The sequence below is a fragment of the Copadichromis virginalis genome, linkage group LG22 (assembly GCF_057382275.1).
Source record: "Copadichromis virginalis isolate Kocher_CV1m ecotype Utaka linkage group LG22, C_Virginalis_male_GT1.1, whole genome shotgun sequence".
In the NCBI taxonomy this organism is placed as follows: Eukaryota; Metazoa; Chordata; class Actinopteri; order Cichliformes; family Cichlidae; genus Copadichromis; species Copadichromis virginalis.
This window is the reverse complement of record NC_140638.1, coordinates 15,212,588-15,229,310: the sequence shown is the minus strand read 5'-3', so window position 1 is coordinate 15,229,310 and position 16,723 is coordinate 15,212,588.

Sequence of the window (16,723 nt, the reverse complement as noted above, 5' to 3'; positions counted from 1 at the left end):
CCTCTAGTGGTTAAATCTCCACAAGTTAGCGTGAAGTCTTCATTGCAAAAGTAATTCGATTGAGGCTATTAAGACTGATGAAGATTTGCATTCTTTAATTAAGAATAAAAGAAAGAATGCAATATTTAAATACTCAATTTGGCTTAAAATTTGCATGTAATAATCCAAATTTTTAAAAAGCCGTTTCTAGACAGCTTGTTTGCAATCTTTACAGATGATTTTGTAACATCATGCACTTGATATGTCTAATTTCTAAGTTTAAGGAGAGTTTGTTAAATGAGACAACTGCAGGTGAGTTATTAATTATTTTATTACTCAGCTGAATGACAGCTTTAGCTGACTAGATACAATGTTTTTTTTCCTTACATCTAAACACAACAGCCAAAAGAAAATCTATTCACACTAAGATCTTGCATAGTTTTATTTATTTATATAATCAACAAATGTAACAAACTCCCAAAATAAGTCAGGTACAAATATTCTGCATCTACCACATTCACTAGTATTGAAAATTTAAATATATCATTCACAGTCTCAAAATACATGAAAAACTTGAGCATTCATGAGCAGTCCAAAGTCATATTTTAAATTAAAAAAAACCTTGGGCAATTTAACATTTGAGGGAAATTGTATTTCATCATAACCAAATTTGATGTGGTTTCCTTCTACACTGTAAGATCCCAAGTGTAATAGCTGTTATCTGGTACCACTACCTATTCAACCAGGGGGCAAATGAAACACTTGCCAGTATGATCAAAATCTTCATCAGTAAATGCACAGATAAGATGATAATTAAGCTTGTCAAGGGAACAGTGCATCTACTGAGGACCACTGCATATCCGGTTTAGGCAATGCAACAGATTTTAAATCTCATCCTTCGTTGTCTACTCTTTAATAAAAAAGAGAGCGCTGGCATTTTATTATGCAAGCAGCTTTTCTCTGTCATGAGTGCATGCACATGTTTAGTGTGGGTGGTGACATGGATACTAGGAAACATAAAGACAAGATGAATGTTTGTTTCTGTGGGATTTAATATCGGATTTTCAGTAATGCTTTAGATTTGTTATTGTGGCAAATAATCAAAGAATTGTTTACGAGGATGTTATGGGAGTGACATATATAATGAATTTGCCCTCGTGTGAAGTCCCTCACCATTCTTTTCAGTCCTTCTCCCGCCATCTCATAAATAAGCGGAAGAGACTGTGAACTTTTTAGTTTCTTTTTCAAACGCTGTCCTTAAAAAGCCAAAGGTAAGGATTTTTTACTAAGAAAAGCAATACTGTAGCCTCCAGGCAAACACATTTCTATATCCACCTCCTCCAGAGCAGTGTGGGCTTTTTCATAGACCACAGAGAAAAAGTCTGGAGAAATAATACATCTGCTACCTGCCATAAGTCTACTACATATAGCTCCCATTGCTTTCTTTTTGAAATTTCATTTTTCCCCCTACCTTCCTCTGCTGTTTTTCTGTTTTCAACTTGTTTGCTAAGAGAGTGTATATTTTTTATCCTCTAGTCTAAGATCTGCCACAGACATCATCTTTTGTACTGTGTTAGAAAATCCCAATAATTTGTGTTATCACTGTTTGAATTCTTTTTCTCACAAACTTCATGGTGGTGGCTGACGTATATTTTAGTCTGACTGATTATCACTTTGTCAAATGTTACTTAAACACTCGCGTCCATTTGCACAAATGCTGATTTTTCAAGTGAATTACAATTCAGAAGTGTATTGTTTGGCGTTCATAGTAGTAATTTAGTCATTGCCTCTCATTCGTCTCTACTGTTAGAGGAGAACTGTTCTAATCATCAGCATCAAGTGGCAGGGGTATATTTATTTTAGTGCAACAGTCCAAATTTAGAACAGTGGCTTTTTTCATCTGTTATATTCATCAACATGACAGTTTATTGATTTGAAAATTAAAAAAAGACTTAGCATTGGTATCAGATCACTTCCAGATATCACCACACACCCCAAACTGTGGTGTCGAATCAGTCAAAAATGTATACATACATAATTATGTAGGTGTAATTGTTCACTAAGTAACCACTTTGCTCGGGTTTAATGTTCCCAAACACTAAAAAAATTTGTTTAATTAAATAACGAAGTTTTTTTTAAATTTTTTATATATATATATGAGATTTTTTAAGGGCTCGAGTACATTTCAATACTTTATTTATTGAAGACTGAAGCCAAAGGCTGATACTTGATCACAAAAAAATACAGTCTGAGGATGAAGTATGATAAAGTTATTAGTCAGTCTTAGATCAATGCTGCTTTTATCCTTGCTGCCAAGTTTTGGCTCTAGGCGACCTTAATCAGAGAGGACAATGAAGTGTGTATATACATAACAACTAACCATATCCCAGTAATCAGCAATAGGGATAATCCCTGTGAGAACAAGAGCCCCTGAGTCAGCGTATTTCAAAAATGGCATTTGTTTAGTCCATAATCTTTAAATACTTTATCAAATTTCCAAATAAACCTTAAATATATCCAAAGCAAGCAATAGCTAACACTCTTGTTCTAAAACACAGGAAATTGTGAATAAAAATATATGAAAAATAAAGAAACTTCAGTGGAATTTGATTTGTATTTGCTTTAGCAAAGGGTAGCAGATATCACGTTCATACTCTATGTGTGCCCAATTTTGTGTATGCCATTATTTAATGTCTGTTTGGGATTTTTTTGTGTGTCATCATTAGTAAATGCTGTGTTATAATGTCTTTACTTATAACTTTAATCTTATAAGAATAAACCTTATAATCTGGAAAACCTGATTAAACCACAATGACATACAAGACAAAAGTTTATTTTCAGTGTCACCAGCCTTTCATATTTAGTCCTTAGTGCTGCTTTTATATCGCCTATGCAAAGACACTGAAGGGCATACCCACACGGATAGACCATCAAACAGACAGAAGTGTCAGCAAGCTAGTTCCCAGGTGTTTAAGTATCTCTTTTTGTGTGTATATATATATATATATATATATATATATATATATATATATATATATATATATATAACTAGAGCGTACCTTGTTGTTCTTAGTCTCTTACATTACTTGACTTTTTTTGTTCTCGCTCTTTCCACAGTTTGTCTGGAGGCAGCTTGCTGATTTTTTCCAGTTGGTCAGTGTGGCTCACTGGGAGACTTGTGGACATGCACTTACTTAAACAAAATGCTGCTTTCAGCCACTTTTCTTATGCAACACCCTGGTGATTTAGAGTGCTTTTCATAACGGCTTTATCCATTTTCACTTATTTATTTATTGTAATTTAAATGTTAATAGGCACACTTTGCTTTCTGGATAGTCTGATAGTTTGATAGTCTGGGAATACCAAAGTTACAACATTGGTCTTCAAAATGGTTGAAACTTTAAACTACTGAGTCCCCATCCAATTTATTTAATATTTTCCACATTAGACTTTGTTTGTTGTTGGACTTTCTCAGATCGCTGTTTGCCAAAATAAATTTGTTTTAAAAACTTATTCATAACTCTAACATATTCCTATCCATGACCCTCATATTCCCACTGTTAAAAGGATAATTAATTCTGACAATAATAGTAGTGTAATCTTTAACCTTGGCAACAGAAACAGCAAGCAGAATAATGAGCTGTGAAAACATTTAAGTAAAAGCTGAAGACTACCATGTGTGACATAATGTGCAATCCTTTTGCAACTCTGAAATACTGGAATGATGATTTGAGTATAATTCAATTAATAGTCAAGCGACACTGTTGTTTCAAGATAGAAAAACTTCATTATATTAGTCATAAAGTCATTCTTGCAGTGCAAAACAGAGGGGCTGCAGAGTCGAGCTATCAGCCACAACAACTGTCAGCCAGACTGCAAGTTTTACCATGGTTTCTGAGAGCAAGATACGCTTTCATGTTCAGTTCTTGCCAAGTGCTTTATCTGCAAGCTGGGTTGCGCCCACAGAGGCTAAAAAAATAGATGACTATTCCCCGTGGTGGTCCAGCTAAGCGACTGTAGACAGGATCATAACCACAACCATCATTATCAGTGGAAGGAATGAGCCAAAATCCGTGGTTACCATTTCAATGTAATTGTTCCTTATCACCACAGAAAAGAAGGGCATTATGTGTTCAAAGTCTTTCTTTCTGTGTTTTCTTCATTCCTGCTCAGATGAAACAAGCCAGCATGAGAGAAAAGGCAAGGAAAGGAAAGTCTGAAATGTTTTATGTCAAAGCTGAATCTGCCTGTAAGTCAACAAGATAACAACTAAGGACTCTCTCAAAAATCGACGTTTTTATCTCTGAAGTGTTTGACCTTCTATCTAATATCCAAGGGGAGCTCTATCTTGTTGTCAACTGACCTTGAGTAAAGGATGCTCTTTGTGAACAGGATTACATCAACAGTGAGCACAAAGCCTGAGCCGCACTCAAGTCAGCCTTCGTTAAATGTGACGGGTAGCTATTTCTGCAGAACTTCCAGAAAGGTGTTTTCTTCCTTCATCATGAAGTCATTGAATAGTTTCCAGCTTTGCTGATTAAGTTCCACTTAAAAAAAAAAAAAAGAACATGAGTGGACTCTCACCCCGTTGCGTAAGAAGCCACTAATGCAACGACTGTACCACTGCAACTTGACAAGACTGTTACCGGGCCAGTAATCCAAGGAATTATGTTTACACTGGGTGATTATGCAGGGCACTGTTTACATCTACATGCTCACATTCAGTGACAGTGCAAGAAGTAGAGTACTCTTTATGTAGTTTAAAACAAAAAGTCAGTATGAGTCAGTGAAGAAAAACAATCCCAGGCCAGGGGTATGAATAAGCATATCCACCGACACGTAATTCCCACTCTGATTAAACAGAACCATTCCTTATGTAAAATATAGTTTTGAAATAGTGAATATATCACTTATTGTCCTGTTGGGGGCTTGCAAAGTTGTCCATTCTTCTACTGTGTCTTGATAGTATGTTAGATGCTCAGTGAGATGGTATGGATCACCTGTCCTGTGCAAGAAACTACAGCAGAATCTGTTTTTAAGTCTTCCCCGTGTTCTTGTGTTGTGATTTGGAGTTCAGTTTCACAGAGGAATACTTACTATGAGCAAGTTAGAAAAATTGCGATCAAATTGCAAATATGTTTCTCGCCATATTGGTTGGTGAAGATTCATAAGCTGTTCAGGTGTACTACTTTATTTCGCTGTGTATTTGTTCTGTCAGACTCGGTTAAGACGGATGACTAAAAAACGTAGCCGAAACACTTTCTCTGTGTGCATAGCTCGAGTGTAGTGCTTCACTGGAGATGCAGCCCTGTAATGAGTAACTTTCATTCTGCTAGCCACTGAAAAACTTTGGTGTTGTCCCTGTAAAGAGCAGCTCCTTTAATGTTGAACACCATCATCTTGGCTGGATGTCTGGGCAAATACATACCAATTTTAGTGCAGTTAAAGAGACTTGCTTTTCCTGCCATACGCTTTGAAGGCAGATTTGGAACTGCAGAAGTCTATCGCCACTCGCTAAAACTCTCTCACAGCATCAGAGATGAGCCCTACTCCTGTGGAGATGAGAGCAGTGGGAAAACATTTGGATTATATTCCTTGGGTCAGTATTGCACTGGAAATGGAAGTGGCCAAGAGGACTGATGTATCTATGCTGCAGGTGGTCCAACTACTACAAAATGATGACATTTGACAGTGAGACCAGTCACCTGATGGAACTGAACATCCTCCCTGAGGTTAACATAATGAGCCTGCCCAAACTCAGCGTGGCTTCTACCAACGACTGTGTGGTGTGACAGGATGTTAAAGAGGATCTAGCAGCAAAGGTAGGTGAAAGGTTTTAGGGACATCCTCATATGGCCTCTCTTCTCATCATCAGTGGCAAAAAAAAGCTGTTTATTTATTCATTTATTTATTTTTTAACATTTAAATAAATAAATACGCTTCCTTTCATATCTGAATATTTGAAATGTAATCACATATTTTGATACATTTTCTATGAGCTGATTATTCCACTGACTTCTTTAAATGCCACCATGTAATGAAAGACACTTATGACTAAAGCACAGCAATAGATGCAAATGCACAATGTTACTCACATTATTATGTGTTTCATCAGATCAGATGTATTGTGAAGTGTAGTCATACATTTGTTGAACTCTCCCGTGAAAGGCTTTTATGAGCTTCTTCTTCACTGGACTGTGGTAGTTTGAATATTTTTAGATAGCCCCGTTGACTTACTGTTGTGACCACTTTGATTTCACATCTGGACCTCAGACTTGCACAGAAAGCAAAAATCAACTCAGGCCAACTGCAACCAACCTTTACAATGAGGACCATCACTGGTAATGAGCGTCAGGCCTTTGTCCAATAGAAATTTGCCACCCAGTGTGAGTCAGTTAACTCAAAGCTCTGCTGTAACACCCTGAATGTTTGACACAAATCACCCAAACTGTGGTTATGCCATCACACCATTGTGCCATCATTTGCTAGCACATAATACACCGAAAACAACACTATTTACCTGATCGGTAGTTCTGAAAAAGTTGAGATACTTTATAGATTCTCCTTTTGTACCCAATCATCTTAATCACCAGTCACCAACTAACCCAATTGTTTCTTTATTATTACCTTTATTTCTTTCACAGTCTCTTTTACAAGAGACACCTGGCCAAAGTAGCAACCATACAACCCAAATATCTCAAATACAACATAAAATATAAATCCACAACAGAATACACAATATAAAAATACCTTTAACATATAACATTAAAACATTAAGTGGCTTCTCAAAACAACAACAACTATCAATTCTCCTTCACTGTATTCCTCATTATCTTTTCAGTAGCACTTACTTTTGCAGCCTTCTGTTGACCCTGTCACAACTTTTTGGAAGGTGTGTTGCTGCCATTAAATTCTTCAGAATGAGCTAATATTTTTCCTAAAATGTTACCTCCTCCCTGTGACCTTATGTTCTGCCCCAAATAGAAATCTGAGTTGCAGTTTCCCTTTTAGCACACTGGAGGAGTTCCATTGCACTTTGCAGAGGTACGTGTGTAACAGGTCAGAATTGGACTTGGCAGTGCTGCCCTAGTAGTCTACCTTGAAGGGGAGAAGAGCCTATTTAAATTTGATGTTTGACTTTTCTGAGCAAAGCTGAAGAACCGTACAGTCACATGTTGTACCTAATTCAAAGGTGAATCAAAAACTTTGAGGAATTGGCTTCATTTTTTTGATAACCTCACAAAGTCATCTAAAATGTATCTGTTCATTATCAAGAAATCAGGACACTGTACTCGGGTGGCAGCAAGGTTGTCATTTACTCCCTTGTAAACATTAGCCGCTTGAATTCACAGCGGTTACATTAAATATAGTCTATGGTACAGTTCAAAACAAAATAATAATAACAGGTAAGGCATTTCACTTTCTATTGTGCAATAAACGTCTGCCTGTGCAGAAGCTTTGTGGCTTTGCAATAAGCAAATGCATTGAGGGGAAAAGTATTTGCACCACAGGGTGCGTCTTGTAAAAAGGCCTTGATCATTATGACCATGCAGAGCACTCATATAGTGTAATGACGCTCATGAGGTGGTCTCCGTGCTGTGACAAATCTACCATTATGCCAAACAATGTTGCAGATACTTGTTTCACAGCATCTTTCCTCCCACCAGAATCTAAATCCAACTACAAAAGGGTGAAAGAGCAAAAAAAGGTTACGTTTTTTTTTTCTTCCCCCCACTGCTCAAAAGTCCAGGTGGTCTCTTTATGTGATGCAAATGTGCGCGCTTGTTCCTTAATGCAATTTGTCTACAGCTTTGCTAAGCCCAAGTTCTGTTTATACAGTATGTGTCAGTCAGTGAGCTTCATAATGCTTTTACCCTGTGCTTTTTGTTACGTGATGACACGGGTGTGTTTTCAGTCGTGATTGATCGTGGTTACACGATCATTCTATAGGGTAGTCGTGTAGAAATACAAACCAGTAGCTTAGGGTTGAACTTATTTTAGAGACTAATTTGCACAGAACTGTTTGCTGACAATGCATTTTATTTGTTTTCTGCGCAAATATGGAATCTTTTAATGCAATATCAGCTCATAAAGACCACAGTACTTGTTGTTTATACATGCCGGCGGGATTTGGTTCAGGAGAGATTGTGGTTTTGAATGCAAAAAGAAAAAAAAAGTCAACACACATTAAAATGGTTAACAGTTAACAGAATCCATGAGCTCTATCGAGCCTTAAACAGAAAGCTTTTTGGTGCCTTAATCCTTGACTTCACCTCTGGACACAACCCAGGCTGCAAAGCATTTAGCAAATTGTATATTTAGTAAGTTGTCTTGAATGCTCTGGTATTTTGTTGTCAACCGATTTGTGATATTTGTCCTGAAAGGTGCTATAGAAGTAAAAATTTACTTACTTAATTAGAAAAAGAGACCCAGATATATGGTATGGTAACATTTGTAGTGTATATGAACATGCACAAAAAGATGTTTCATAAATATTTAAATGCATGCTACATGTAGAAATACATAAATGGTATTTTATTTTCTTTAACATAATTGCTCTCATATCAAAATCCTGCTGTATTACTTATGCATGAAACACTGCAAATCTCTATTTAAATTTATGCTTTACTGTACTCACACTGCAGCACAGAAACTGGTCTGCTTAATTACCTAGTTGGAGCTCTCATACAAATTAAATTAAAGGGATTTATGTACCTAGAATATATGTCAGCTTATATTTTGAAGCTTTTTGCTGCTCTCTGGCCTCACAAAGAGAGCAGCTCGGGTTTGAATGACAGCAGCTGGGATGACTGTTTGATTTGTAACAAACTGGATGTAACTTAGAAAAGAGAACTGGAAGAAATGTAATCTCCCAAGCATAAACATGTTTCAGTTCAGTTTGGTGATACCAAATAAAGATGTGTTCTCTTGTATTTTGAATTAATTTGAGAGAAGAGGAAAGAACAAACTTCCCCCTTTATGTTTTAATAATCAAAGATTATCATGTATAGGCTAGCTATATTAATATTCTAAATCTAAGGAATTTTTTATTAATACACTTAGTGTCTGTGGGTATTCTGTATCTTCTGAAAATAAATTAGCGTAATACAATAAATATTTATTCACACATTATATTGTTAACGATACTTTTTTCGAAAGGCACTTAGCCGTGAGAGGTTTCAGTTTCACACTCATCCATCATAAAAGGCCCAATCAAATAACACCCATCCCACAGAGTGTGATAATATCAGAATATTTGTTCATCTGCAGTAAAATAAAGAGTTTCTCAATAATCTCACCGAAACTGAGAACAGAACAATTTCCATAAAACAAATTCATACACTGGAGTTAATAAAGGTTTTAGTAGATTTCAGATAAAAAGGGGAGATGGACAGAGGAATAACGTGAGATGCTATTTAATGGCGAGCATAACTTCTGGTTTCAGTTTACATGCTGCCTGGCTGCTGGTCCTCCCATATGTCACTGTAACATTTATAGATTTTACATACACACTTCTGGTCACAAATCATCAGCCTGCCTGTCTTTTTCTCCCTCCTCTGTCTGTTTTTCCTTCTCTTCAGTGCCGTACTCCTCTTCAATTTGTTCATTGTGTCCTCTAGCTTTTACACACAAGGGGGCCGCACAAACACGCGCACGCACACACATACAGACTCTAAGTCTGAATTAGGATGAGATTATAAAGAGTTGCTTTAAAAATTTGAAGCTATTAGTAAAAGTATTGATCTAAATCTATCTTGGTCCCACTGTGACACCGAGAGTTAACAAGACAGAGACATAGAAGCTCCTGTCTGAAAATCCCAGTTTTATCCCAGTTGCTCGAGTTACCCAGTTTGGTGCTGTTGCCGGTCACATGCACGACTCCTCTGCATGTAATGCGGCAACCCTCCACCTGCATGCGCCAGTCACAGAATGTACACAAAGAATTATCTGTTTAAACTTGGATTCTTATGTTACCTGCCTTTGGACATACATTGGTAACACAAGTCTCTCAGAATAAGCCAGTTAAGACCATTATAAGATTATTAGAAAGCAAGTGGGCATGCTTGACTGTCACTTTTAATCAGTTTAATAAATAGACATTTCTTTTTTGCTGTTAGTTCAAATGTAAACATTATCCACTTTCATTACATTTGCTTCCTTTGTGTAAGTTTGTTGGCACAGTCCAGGTTGGTGGGGTTGAGACTGGCAGACTTTCTTTTTTTCCTGTTGTTGCTGTTATTCGATTACTACAGTTATTCGATTACTACATTGTCTATCTATCTCTCTCTCTCTCTCTCTCTCTCTCTCTCTCTCTCTCTCTCTCTCTCTATATATATATATATATATATATATATATATATATATATGTAAGTAAAAACCCTCCTCTGACTTTTACTTCCCACCACTGGGATCATCACTGTTTTCCACTGTATTATGAGTTGCCTCCTGCTCAGTCAGAGAGGGGAGCTGGCAGACCCATCTTCTTTAGAGACATTTGTTCTGGCAGCCTGGCTCTCGGAGAGCAGGACACCACAGCTGGACTGGAATATTCAGTTTACAGGTTTATTCATGGTGACAGGCAAGCGCAATGGCGTGGTATTAAAGGTGCACGAAAACAGCGAATGCCAAGTGAAGAGAGTTTTTCCACTCAGTTTCAGTCCAGAAAGGGTAATCATCACACAGGAGGCATGATTACACTGTATATTAGCACATAAACTATCCAAGTTTTATTTCATTAGAAGAAGAAAAACTGCTTTTGAATATGGTGTTTATATTTCTGTCAGGCGGGCTTAAACTGTGAGCGCAAAAGAATCACACCTGCAGGATTAAAGATCATATCTCATAGTCTGTCAGCATGTTAAATTCAGTGTATTTGAAACATCACCATCATCATCATCACTATCATCAATGCTGTTACGATTTCCCAGGAGTCATTATGTTTTCTGTCTCATATTAATGTTCAGTCTAGCTCCGTGGTTATTTACACAGGCACACATGCACTAGAATTTACTAGTGCTTCATGACGATCATGACAACAACACAGCTGCATGTTGGTGTGTGTGCGTGTGCGTACGTGCGCGTGTGTGTCTCTTGTGCTCAGTCTCTGGTAGACTCAGACAAAAGGACAGTTATACTGGTGAAACCACCAACTCACCCCCGGCCTGCTCCTCACATTTTCCATCTCGGTATATTCATTTGGTTTGCTCCTTCTTCCCCTCGTCTTCGCTTTCTGCTCAAGGGAGTGAGAGAGCATTCGTTTATACAGAACTGAGCTGCGAATCTAGTTCTTTCTTTCTTTCTTTCTTTCTTTCTTTCTTTCTTTCTTTCTTTCATAAAACCCACTATTTCTGACAATATCAAAAAAACTGATTGGCAAGATATTTTCTTACATTTATGCCAGTAACATGCTGTTCTCATTTTTCTAAAATATAGTTGGTTGTTCTAAAAAAGAAAAAACCAAAAACAATAAAATAAACATTAAAAATCTGGAGGCTGCCCAAGCGTCCTGGGTTTATAAAACTTAATACACTTATTGTAATTGGTCTTCAGAAATGATTTTTTATTGTGTGGCATTTAAGATTTGTTTATTGTTTTGTCCAAATACTGGATGTGCTCAAGTTAGAGACTATTGTGTAACTAATCACTCATGGCTCCTTTGATTGTGTTTTATCTGCCCTGCAGCCTCATTTATAAAAGCATCGCATAAACAAATTTAATGAAACCAATATACACAGAGTATCAAAGTATTTCTCTTTTTTCCTCTGAAGTCGACGCAGTAGGAGTCGGTGCACACACACGGATCCAAGACGTTTGGGACTGAAAGAAGTTCAGCGTATGGAGGCAAAACCTAAAATGACTCTACTGTACTGGTAGCTTTTTTAAATTGAGAATAACTGGAAATAATCCCTCTAACTGAAAGCTGCTCTCTAACAGTATGAATCTGTCAATAACGTACAACAAGGTTTTATTAAAGTTAAATCTTTATTAGAGTCTGTAGAAAAAGAAGAAATGAACAGCAGTGCTAAATCTGTTTCCAGACCTTGATAGACACATCCAAACATTTGTTCAGAAAAGATCCACCCTTTTTGTAATTAGGTAAACAAGGAATGGAATTGTGTAAGTAGTTTTTATACATATATATATTTCTGGCTGGCCGCTTTAGTGAAATTGATTTAACTGATTGTGATGTTTTAAAAAAAAAAAAAAGCTGCACTGAGACCTTTTTATCTCAAAGTGTCTTCGATAGCCAAACTCAGTCCTACACTACAGAAATGAACTATGAAACAATTTGCAAACTCCTGCGATTAAAAAGTTTTATTCTGAATTTGCTTTTGTTTAGAAAACACCTTATGGTCTCAGACACATAAAGACTGGTTGGCAACCCCAGGCAGCCTCTGGTCACTAGAGAAAAATGGATAGTCCCCAAGTAGTTGTTAGAGTTTGCTGCTAGCTACTGGGTGAAAAAAGAGGGTGGAGCACCAAAACCTTCTTGGGATTGCTTTGGTTGCCAGTACACTGCTGCAGCTGCCTGTAGTTTGCATGGAATAATGCGGTCTTGCCTGTTAACACTTGCTAACTGCTAGCTTAGCAGTAGTAGAATCTGAAAAAGTGTGACGCAAACTGGAAGTGTCCCCCTGCATACACATTGCACATGTTGAAGCCAGCACATTTCAAAAGGCACAACTTTTACTTTAAAAGTAAACATTCTCAGTTTCCAGGTTGCGTTGCACTTTTCAGTTTCACTGCCCCTGGCGAAATCATTGACGAGTGTCTGCATCTTCTTTGCAAATAACCTGCTGGTGACAAAAGTACCCTCTTCCAGTTCCCTCAACCGATTTCGCATGCATTTCCTGAATGCACATTTTTCCCTAGCACATTATGGACCGACCGATCTGTATGTCTGCATGACTGAAGCTTTAGTAATCAGCCTCCAGCAACCACTTTCCTGCTCATTGAGGAATAGCTATTTCTCCCTCGTGACTGGGGGTTCCCAGATGGTCACCAACTGGTCTCTAGGCCTGTGTCATTGGGGCCTTAATTCCTTATAATAGAATTGTCCATATCTTAAACAAAATCATATTTTCTTCGTGTTCCACAATTTGCAACTATTCAAATGTGGTATAAATGAGACACATGCCTCTCTGGAAATTCTCCAGGAGGTCAATAAAACACCAAAGCCACACTTCCTTGGATACACCCAGCCCTGTAAGAATACTGCTTGCTTCCTGCCCTCTCAGTAAAGACTTTGATACCATACCGGGTCTACTTGAGAAAAGTGTTATTTATTGGACTTAGAATCAATAAATAATTATCCAACATATCAGTCTGACTTTTCTGAATAAACAGAACTCACTGAGTAAATGTGAAAAAACACATCTTTACGACATCCTCCTGTGTCTTAAACGTTGTTTGATCAGTTCGCATCACTTAAAGAAAATGTTGAAATTCTGTGTTGATATCGCCTGTGTTAGGTGCCAACTGAACCCTGCCACATATTTTGAGACTGAAGATAGATTTTTTTTTTTTTTAAATTTGTTTGTTTTGGGGTTGTATTTTTGAAACCTTTAGACATAGTATATGAGTACTGAACCAAACCCAATTACTGCTGTTTCTGCAGTTCCAAGTTAAAGCACGACATCATGAAACCCTCAGCTAACTTTATGGTATTTGCTTCATTTGAGCCCCAGGGACCTGCTGGAAGTCTGACAAATTGCTTCAAAGTGGTCTCCTTCGTTCCATTAGAAAGAAAATCAGATGAAACAGATGCAAGCTCTGTCAGAAAATTGAAAAAAGCTTGATGCAGTTTATTGATTTCAACTTTTCTGTAAATAGTCTAATAGATTTACACCCTCCAAATTAAGTACCATTTTTATCTTTTATTCTTTTTATTTGTTCTTTGTGTCGAGCTAGTGAGTGGTTCCAACTGTAGCAAATCATTTATTTCATGCAAGTTTATAATTTTATTTATTAATTATCTAATTTTTTTACTATCATATAGAATTAGATGAAAAGCAAGAAGGAATAGATTGAATTGGAATTTTTATAGAAACACTCAGGCAGTTATTTGTAGTTACAGTTTTATTATGGTAATATCTGGGCTTGGAAGTATAATATTTTTAGAAGTGCATTTAAAAAGATAGTAACATATTTTTTTGTAGTGTGTTAGTAGGCTAAAGAATCAATATGTATGCTGTCTTTTACTCCTCTTCATGATTGAAGTGGATCTGGGAGGTGAAATCAATACAAGAGCCAGAGCTTTAACCTCCGTCCTCCACCAGGTCAGTGCAGCTATGTGAAACAAGCAGCAGGTCTTTTATATGTTGTCCACTCAGTTAATGACGCCAAGCAACAGTTTGGTTACTATTTCCTCAACAAACATTTTGCAATTCCAGGAATCCAACCAACTAAATCACAAGAAGATTAATAAATCCAGACGTCCTCAAAAATAACTTTATACACGGAGCACAGCAAGGTTGGTCGAGTGTGCAATAAACAAAGTTGATGAGGGGAACAATGGCATAATTCATAATTGCACACACACACACACACACACACACGTACTGGCAAGATCATATACCCACTTTAACATGTAATGCCCCAGTCCTCCGTAGTGAACGCACGCACACACACATGCACATACACACTCATTCATATTCCAACTTATCTAAACACAGCCCAATGTAGTCCTGTGCACTATGGAAATGTATATGCGGAACAAATTTGATTCATAAATGGGCAGGTTTCAATTTGAATCCTAAGCCACTCTCATATGGCTGGCTGCTAAAATAGAGCTCAGCCCGTGGAACTGGAGAGAGTGAAGGAGGGAAGGGGAGACAGACAGACAGACGGAGAGGGGGAGAGAGAGAATCCCCATTCAAGGTGATTTGAACGATAGTTTCTGTGTGGCACTACAAGGCTGGTTGAGTGAATATGAGCAGCCAGCCAGCGAAGCCAATTTTATACATGGCTAGGTTTTCTCTTATACTATGTACCTGAGTGCCCACACACTCACATACACAAACACACAGACACACACACACACACATTCAAAACACACACACACACACACAGACAATTTACATATGTACAAACAGACACACACAGATTTTTTATTTTTTACTTTGCATGACCCAAGCCTTGCTCTTTTTTTATCCTTGTGATGACCACCGCGGCAAAAATTTAAATACACACACACACACACACACACACACACACACACACACACACACACACACACACACACACACACACACACACACACACATACATGCACCAAAACTCGTCATCTTTTAATGGTTTGTACTGGCAGGTGTCCTCGTCCAATGATTACACGCAGTAAAGGGAAAAGAACCAATGGGCATATAGAATTTATTAGGTACACCTGTTCAATTGCTCGTTATGAAATGATTGAATCAGTCAACCACATGGCAGCAGCTCGATGTATTTAGGCATGTAGGCATGGTCAAGATGACCTACTGAAGTTCAAACTGAGCAACTGCTGATCTCTTGGGATTGTGCCCAAACAACCATCTCTAAGGTTTACAGAGGATGATCTGAAAACGATAAATATCCAGTGAGTGGGAGTTCTCTGTGTGAAAATGCCCCATTGGTGTCAGAGGTCAAAAGAGAGTGGCTACAGTTCTCACAGGGTCACCGAAATTGGACAATGGAAGACTTGAAAAATATTGTCTGGTCTGATGAGTCTCAATTTCAGCTGCAATGTGGTGTAAACATGAAAGCATGGATCCATCCTGCCTTGTATCAGTGGTTCAACGGCTACTAGTGGTGGTGTAATGTGGTTAGTAGGGAGCATCACTAAAACACCACAACCACCCCTTTATGACCATAGTGTCCTCTCATGGCTGCTTTCAGCAGGATCATGTCACAAAGGTTCAATCACCTTGAAATGTTGAGTTCACTGTACTCAAATGGTCTCCACGGTCACCGTATCCCAATCTAACACAGCACCTTTGGGATGTGCTGGCGTGGGAGATTCGTATCATGGATGTGCAGGAGACAAATCTGCACCAACTGTGTGATACCATCATGTCAATGTGGACCAAAACCTCTGATGAATGTTTCCAGCACCTTGTTGAATCTGTGCCATGAGGAATTAAGACACTTCTGAAGGAAAACGTGGGTCCAAACTGGTCCTAGCAAGGTGTACCTAACAAAGTGGCTGCTGGTGTAAATGTAATTGGGTTTTCCAACTACATGTGGAGACAGTCAGATCCCCTTATATGTGACTGCTGGCTGTGTAAACATCTACAAACATGCATACTCTACATGTGTTTAATTTTTTATCCTTATTTAACCTAAATGAGGCAGAAGCCACTATAAATTAGTTTTGGACAAAGGAAACCACACCAGCATCAAAAATGAAATACAGTATTTATTGCAAAAAAAATGTGCATGAGACGTAATAATAACAGAGAAAACTATTTCTGAACTTGACAGCTGAACAAAAAGCAGGCGCTTATGTGAGTGTGGAACTCACTGCTTGCTGGTACTCTAGGTTCAGCTTGTTCAACTATGACTGTGACTGTTTTTCTTTTACCACTAATCTAATGTGGAAGTAAAACAGAAATGGGAAAAAAATCCATATTTAGGGTGCAGATAAATGGTATTTGCCAAGGAGTGCCCTGTACTCTCTCCTTGTTTCAGTAAGGGTGTGGTTCGACAGACAGGAAACAGTCCCCTCTGCTTTTAGCTGGGGCCCTACACAGGGTGCATGTGTACGTCT